Below are 7259 nucleotides of genomic sequence, written 5' to 3'. Positions count from 1 at the left end.
ACATGGCAGCTGGGCGAGACCTGGAATAGAACCAGATCTTCTGAGTCCCAGTCCAACAGTTGTGAAGCTCCAACCACCGTGGGCGGCTGTGTTGGCACCATTTTTCATTCACTGTTCAGCGCACATTAGGGAACTTGTGTTTTGTTCACGAGGATGTTTACGGAGGAGATTTTTATTGGTCTAACTATCAGTATTTGTCAGTGATGAAGTGTTGGAAGTGCTAGCCTTATGTCATCCAATCAGGAAGCAGAAACCATGCCATGTGACTTAGTTGCTCAACTAGGAAACCTTGACAATCAAACCTAAACACTTTGCAAACAAGTCAGAGGCCAAAACAGGGTCATAACTGCTCTTTGTCTAACAACCATGGATGGTGAAAAAGATCAGGAATGTTACGATAGGTGTGGGGCCAAATTGCAGACAGAGAAGGGTTATGTGACCCTTCTGCCAGGCCAAGTTGATAGCGGCATGGGCCGGGTTCAGTACACAGGGGCTCCCTCTCATCAAAGCAAATGCAAAACTGGCTCGAGCCCCGACCCAGTGACCTGGGAAAATCTTACACACCCCTGGGCGCCTCAAAGAGGCAATACTTCCCCTCTCGCAAGCACAGAGTCTCGGTGTAGCAGAGAATCTTTAATAACATGAGGTAAACGACATCAGCATTACATTGGGGAAACACCACAACTAGGGTTCATCAACCAAACCATGAGCAAAGACCCACCCCAGCAAATTGGGCCATGTCCTTTCCCTCGGGTTCTTGAGTCCCACAGCCCAAACGTCTCTTGAGTCCAGCAACCCAAAAATCACCCAAAGTCCAAAAAGTCCAACAACCCCAAAAGTCCAGCCCCAGAGTTCAAAAGTTCATCCGCAGAGTGTTACTCCCCAGTCTGGGTAAAAATGTGCATGTGCGGGGGGGAAGAGGTAAGGGGCACCTTACGTGAGCTGAAGCTGACTGCCCCACAGGGCTTCACTCTGAGCCACTCTGGTCCGCTCCACCAGCAGTCCCACAAATGGCTCCTCTCCGCTCCACACAAGCTGCTCCCACCATCCCATGAACTGCTCCACCAGCCCATCCACGAACAGCTCTGCTGGGCTCTAGATCTTCAGGCTCCCCACTACTTGACACAGTGCTCGGTGATTTCAGCTTGTAGTAGTGGGAGCCTCAGTGCTGGGGCACCATAAGGCCAGAGTGAATTCAGCTCAGCACCTGTAGCTAGACTCCTAACAGACCCAAAATTAGCTCTGACGTTCCACAGTGGAGAGACAGAGGTGCAATTGATGTTCCCAACCCGACCCCACCAGCTACTGATTCCAACCTCTCCCAATTCACAGAGTTTTGGAACCCATGTCCCTTGCCTAGCGAGTGCTACTTAGTTGATGGCGAGTCCCTCCATCATAACAACAGGCCAAGTACAGTTCCACTGTCCTTGATTCCCATAATCAGGGTAATAACAATTTATTCTTCCTGCCCCAATAATAGAGACACTGGGGATCCCACAGCAGCCAAAGTGACCATTTGGGCAGCTGTGGGCTCATTCTAGGCAGGGTGGGTGTGCCTATGCAAATGAGATCGGCCCTGAAGTTCTTTTCCACAACTTGCCACACCTCACCACCAGATGTCAGGGTGGAGCTCATCCTGACTCTGCTTACAGTTAAATTTGAGGACCAAATTGTTCTCAGTGACCAGTTAAAGCAGTTTTACTAATATTTACCAAATGCACATAGGGGCTGTACCCGGGCAGTATCTGAGCATACTTTACAGGTGGGGAGACTGAGGCACGGGTAGGTGAAGTGACTTGTGCCAGGCCTCATGAGTGGCAAAGGTGGGAGTGCAATCCAGGTTTACTCCTCTTCGCTCTGCAATGGAAACGAACATCCATTTCCCAGCTGGGTGCAAAGGGGTTTGTCTTTCTTAACCGTTCTCAAATGCATTTCCTTTGTAAACACTGATCTCACAGGCACGTAACAGCATGGAGACTAGAAACAGTCAGGGCCAAATTCTTTATGGGGGCAAACCATCCTGAGATCCATGGAGTTACACCATGGATTAATGCAGCCCAGTACACCCTTGTATCCACACTGAGGGCGGTGGTGGTATTCAGATGGAGGGCAGCTGGTCTCTCTGTCATCTTTCATCAGTGGGTAGGATCATAGGAAATCACCTCATCTCCCTCCTGGAGGAACGGGTGAGCTGACCACCCTCTTGCTCTGGGAGAGCGGGACCCAGAAACACCAGCCCAGAAGGGCCCAGTTGGACAGTCTGTATGGCCAGGCCAGAGAGCCCACCCCGTGATTCCTCCATTGCACCCCATCACTTAAAATGTGACTATTGGATTGAATCACCTACCATGCCCTGTGGGGTGGAGTTGCTTCTAAGTGCTAAGGGGCCAGAGCAGTGGGACCAACAGAAGGTGTTTCGGGGTCCTGCTGCTCGTCACTGGAGGAGCAGACCTGTCTCACGGGGCGCAGAGGGACATGGGAGGTAGCAGTCCTCCCCACTGGAGCGCTGAGAGAGGGGAGGGCCAGCTGGGTGTCTGAGAAGACAGATCCTGCAAGGAGGAGAGCTGCACGTCCCATGGGAAGATGACCGGCAGCTGGCGAGAAGTGGGACACAGGGACATGGTGTGGGTGCTGGGACAGGGGGTGGACGGTGCCCGGCAATCAAGAACAAGAGCCACTGCAGCCCCACTGCTGCCGGGTGGCGGGAGGGGGGCAAGGATGTTTTCCAGGGGGACACGCTTTCCCCAGAGGGAGCAGCTGGGCAGGGAAGGGAGATAACACGGGGAGGCCAGGCACGGGTTGGTTCACACTCCATGCTAGCCCACGGTTTCTCAAACGCGGCCACAGTGGCCTCAAGCGGCCACCGGGGGGTCTCCCTGCAGCCAGGATGGCTTCCTCGGCGGTGATGGGGGCGGGGGGTGGCAAAGCATCGGACCCTCTCCCTCCCTCCCTGTTGCTCCTGGATGCACCGCCCTGCACGGCCCCTGGAGAAGGGGGGACACAACGCTGCGGGGGCGTGGTGAGTTTTCCACCGGACGGGGGGGCTTCGTGGGTATCGGACTTCAGCCCTGGGGTGGCTTTGCGGAGGGGACTAAGGGACCCTGGCTGCAGACTAGGGCTCCAGCCACGGGGCCTCAGACGCCAGCCCCTGGCCGCGCAGTGGCAGGCTCCGATCTATGGCTCTGGACACATGGCGCCGACCCCCCAGTCCCGCTGGCAGCCGCTGGCCCCTGGTGCTGACCCACATCCGTGCACACTGACCCCCAGCCCGAGTCACTGACCCAGGGTGCCGGCCCCAGGCTCCAACCCTGAGCTCCATCAGCTGCCAGCCCTGGGTGCAGATCCCCGGCACTGACCTTGAGCTCCAGCGGGTGCTGGCTCTGGATGCTGACCCCTGGCCCTGGCCGTGCGGTAGCAGGCGCAGACCCCAAGTGCCATCCCCAAACCCCGCTGGCAGTCAAACCCCGGCCGCACGCTCTGACCCCCAGCCCTCGCTGCTGACCCCGGGCACTGCTCCTGGATGTTGACCCTGGGTTCCAGCAGGTGCTGGCCACGGGCGCTGATCCCCAGCCCCGGTCACACGGCAGCAGGCACGAGCCCCAGGCTCCGGCGGGTGCTGGCCCAGGACACTGACTCCTAGCCCCAGCTGTGCGGCAACGGGTGCGGACCCCAAGCGCCGACCCTCGGCCCCGGTCACACAGGAGCAGGTGCCGGCTCTTGGTGCTGACCCCCGGCTGAGTGGTAGTGGGTGCTGATCCCCGGCCCTGGGCGCCGATCCCTGGCCCTGACCACGTAACTGCAGACCACCAACTCTGGTCTCCAGTGGTGACCCCAGCCCCAGGCACCGACCCACATCTCCAGCCATGTGGTGGTAGTGACGGGGCCGCCCATCCATCGTCCCTGGCCCCCGCTGCCTCACCCCCCCACCCCTCCATCCAGGTCTTAACTTGCCAGGACTTGCTGTGAAAAGTGATATTAACAAACATACAGATATCACTTTTCACAGTAATATTTTTATGTCTGAGTCTGCAAAAAAACCCAAAAAACCCTACATAAATTACAATGATCTGGATGTGGATCTGTGCTATTTATTTGTTTTTCCTAAATTTAATGAAATATTTCAGGGGAAAGTGTCAGTGCGGCCAGCAGCGAGAGCTGGTGGCCGCACTCGGAGGCCACCAAAACTTTTGTTGTGAGAACCCCTGTGCTAGCCCCAGGGAGCCCCCAGATGCCAGGGGTACAGGGACACTGTGTGCCTGGGTGCTGGACAGGCTGATGGAGGGAAGGATGGGCCAGGATATGGTGATCCCAGGCCGGTTTTCAAGGGAAGTGCCAGCCACCGATGCCTTGTCTGCTTACTGTGATGTTGGCAGTGATGTCACAGTGCCCCGGGGCAGGCAGGGTGGAAATTCTGCATGGCAGGCAGCATCAGCCGCAGAAAGACCATGAGGGAACCTGCCAGGTGGTGAGCGAAGGGAGGAGCAGGCCAACATCGGGCTGGTGTGCGCGCTCTGGATTTGGCTTCCAGCAGTACCACGGGGAGAGCAGGCCAGTTCACCCTTCCCACCGCTCCGCCCTGGAAGCCCGTAACGAGAGCGGCAAGAACGACCGCCGCCGTACATCGGCCGAAAGGAATTGTCCTCCGTCACGTCCCATCTCCTTCCCCTGGCGCCTCCACTCCCTGAGGAAGGACCAACGCGGAGCTCCTGGATCCCGGTCACCATGTCCGAAAGCCGACGGGCCCCCGGGGCCAACCAGGAAGCCATCACCGCCGCGTCCGGCGGCGTCCTCAAGGTGACGGTGAAGACCCTCAAGCAGAAGGAGCAGTTTGAGGTAGCAGAGAGCAGCACCATCCGGGCGTTTAAGGAGGAGGTCGCCAAGCGCTTCAAGGCTCCCTCTGACCTGCTGGTGCTAATATTTGCTGGGAAGATCCTAAAGGATCAGGACACATTGAGCCAGCATGGGGTCCGCAGTGGATTCAGCATCCACCTTGTCATCCGGTCCCAAAAGAGGCCCCAGGACCACCCGGCTGAGCCGACGAACACTGCCACCCCACCCATGCCGTCCACAAACAGCAGCGCTTCTAACCTGCTTGCCTGGGGGCGGGGCCCGGCTCTGCAGCGCCTGGGCCTGAGCTATTCCAACGTGTCCGAGCTGCAGGGGCGCTTAGAAGAGCTGGTGGCCTCCAGCCAGGAGTTAGTGGCCCAGATCATGGAAAACCTCTTGTTTGAGATCATCAGTTCGGACCTGGATCTCAACACCATCAACAGCAACCCATTCCTCTTGGGCTTCCTCATCGGGGTGACAGGCATGAGCGTGCTCGGTCTGGACCCAACCGAAGTGACAGATTTAACGAGCGAGGCCTCAGAGGCCAATGGTTCCATCCAGGACTTGATGAGCGAGGTGGCACAGAATCCCTTGGTGCAGAACATCCTCACCAACACAGACCTGGTCCACGAGATCCTCCTCTCCAACCCGCAGATGCAGCAGCTGGCAGAGCAAAACCCTGAGATTAATCACATTCTCCGCAACCCAGATTTCATCCGGGAAATGATTGAGGTCTCCAGCAGCCCGGCAATGCTGCAAGAAATTATCAGGAACCACGACCGAGCCTTGAGCAACCTGGAGAGCATCCCGGGTGGATACAGTGCCCTGCAGCAGCTGTACAGCGAGATAGAGGAACCGATGATGAACGCCGTGCAAGCCCAGTTTGGGAGCAACCCATCTGCATCACTGGAGAATAACCCACCCTTGGGTGGGGCCAGTCCGCCAACCCGCATGGAAAACAGAGACCCTTTACCAAACCCTTGGGCCACTCAGACGAATAGGGCTGGTGATATTGGGAATAACCATGACAGCAATCGTACCAGCCATAGCACAGGGCACAGCTTTATTGTACTAAATTTTGGGCCTGGAGCAGGCCCTGGGTTTGCCAACACAGGAGGAATTCAGAGTATGGTTCAGCAGCTAACAGGAAACCCAGAGTTCATGCAGAACATGGAGTGCGTGTTGTCCAATCCCAACGGCCCAGCACAGATGCTGCTGAATAATACCCACCTCTCCAGTGATGGGCGTTCTCAGCCTCAAGGCGAAAGGACACACCAGGTCCCCCTGGAGCTGGAGAGCGCTGAAATCGCCCCCTTACTGACCAGCCCTAGAGCCATGCAGGCTTTGTTACAGATCCAACTGGGCTTGCAGACGCTCTCAGCTGAGGTCCCAGATTTTATCCTAGGGCTGGGGGACCGGGACGTGGAACTGGAGCTGGAAAGCATGGAAGGGTCCGTGCCCAGCAGCGAGTCCGAGGAGGACGTCAGTCTAGCGTCAGAAAAGGATGACCCTGAAAGCGAAGAGTGCGTGGATCAGCAGACGCCAGATGTCAGATTTGAGCGACAAATGGAGCAGCTCGGAACAATGGGCTTCCAGGACCGGGAAGCGAATTTACAGGCTCTGATAGACACAGAAGGGGAAATCAGTGCAACCATTGAGATGCTAACAAAGTCCCAGCCATCAAGCAAGACATTGTAACATGTTCATTTTGCCTGTTGTAATCCTGTCTTGTTACATACTAAAAACAGCTTGGTGCATATGAAGGTCGTGTGCAGTGGCTTGCTTCCCAAGTGCTCCCTGCCCGTGTTTCATGCCGGACCTGCCTCTTGTGCTCGGTGCGCACGTCACACATAATAAGAGTCCGTCCCTGCCCCAAAGAGCTTACGCTAGAGAGGGGACAGGCACAGGGTGGGGGAAAGGAAATGTTTTTATTTCCATGTTACAGAGGTAAACTGAGGGTGGGGGGTCCCAGAGCACGGGTCCCAGCCCAAGCCTCAATGTCTACACAGCAGTTTGTAGCCCTGCAGTCCAAGCCTGAGCCAGCTGACCGGGGCCAGCCGCGGCTGTGCCACGAGGCGTTTATCCCTGTGTAGATGTATCCTAAGTGACTTGACCCAGGTCATCCAGAAAGTCTGTGGCGGGGCCAGGAATTTGACCCAAATCTCCTGAGTCACCTGGTCCAACTCATGAATTGCACCCTTCCTTCACTTGGCTCTGCAGGGAGTGTGATTTTGAACCCTGGATTTGCTGTCACCGTTGTGTGACTCGTTTTCGTGTGACATATGGTGCTGTCATTGCATTTGTCTTTCTTCGGCAGACGTAGTCCTCGCTGGCCATTCAGACAGCCCACAGAGCATCCCGAGTTACGGAAATTGATGGGAGCCAGGATTAGGAAGCCAGGGTCGCAGCCGCCAAGTTAAGTTTGCAAACAA

General features: G+C 56.5%; 1 pseudogene; it reads left to right on the top strand.

Annotated features, from left to right (window-relative positions):
* Positions 1 to 4722: 4722 nt before the first annotated feature.
* LOC141981008 (ubiquilin-1 pseudogene) lies at positions 4723 to 6525 on the top strand (annotated as a pseudogene).
* The last annotated feature ends 734 nt before the right edge of the window (positions 6526 to 7259 follow it).

Source organism: Natator depressus, chromosome 1 (genome assembly GCF_965152275.1).
Source record: "Natator depressus isolate rNatDep1 chromosome 1, rNatDep2.hap1, whole genome shotgun sequence".
In the NCBI taxonomy this organism is placed as follows: Eukaryota; Metazoa; Chordata; order Testudines; family Cheloniidae; genus Natator; species Natator depressus.
Note: the sequence above shows the minus strand (reverse complement) of the source record. Positions and strands in the feature narration are given on the sequence as shown.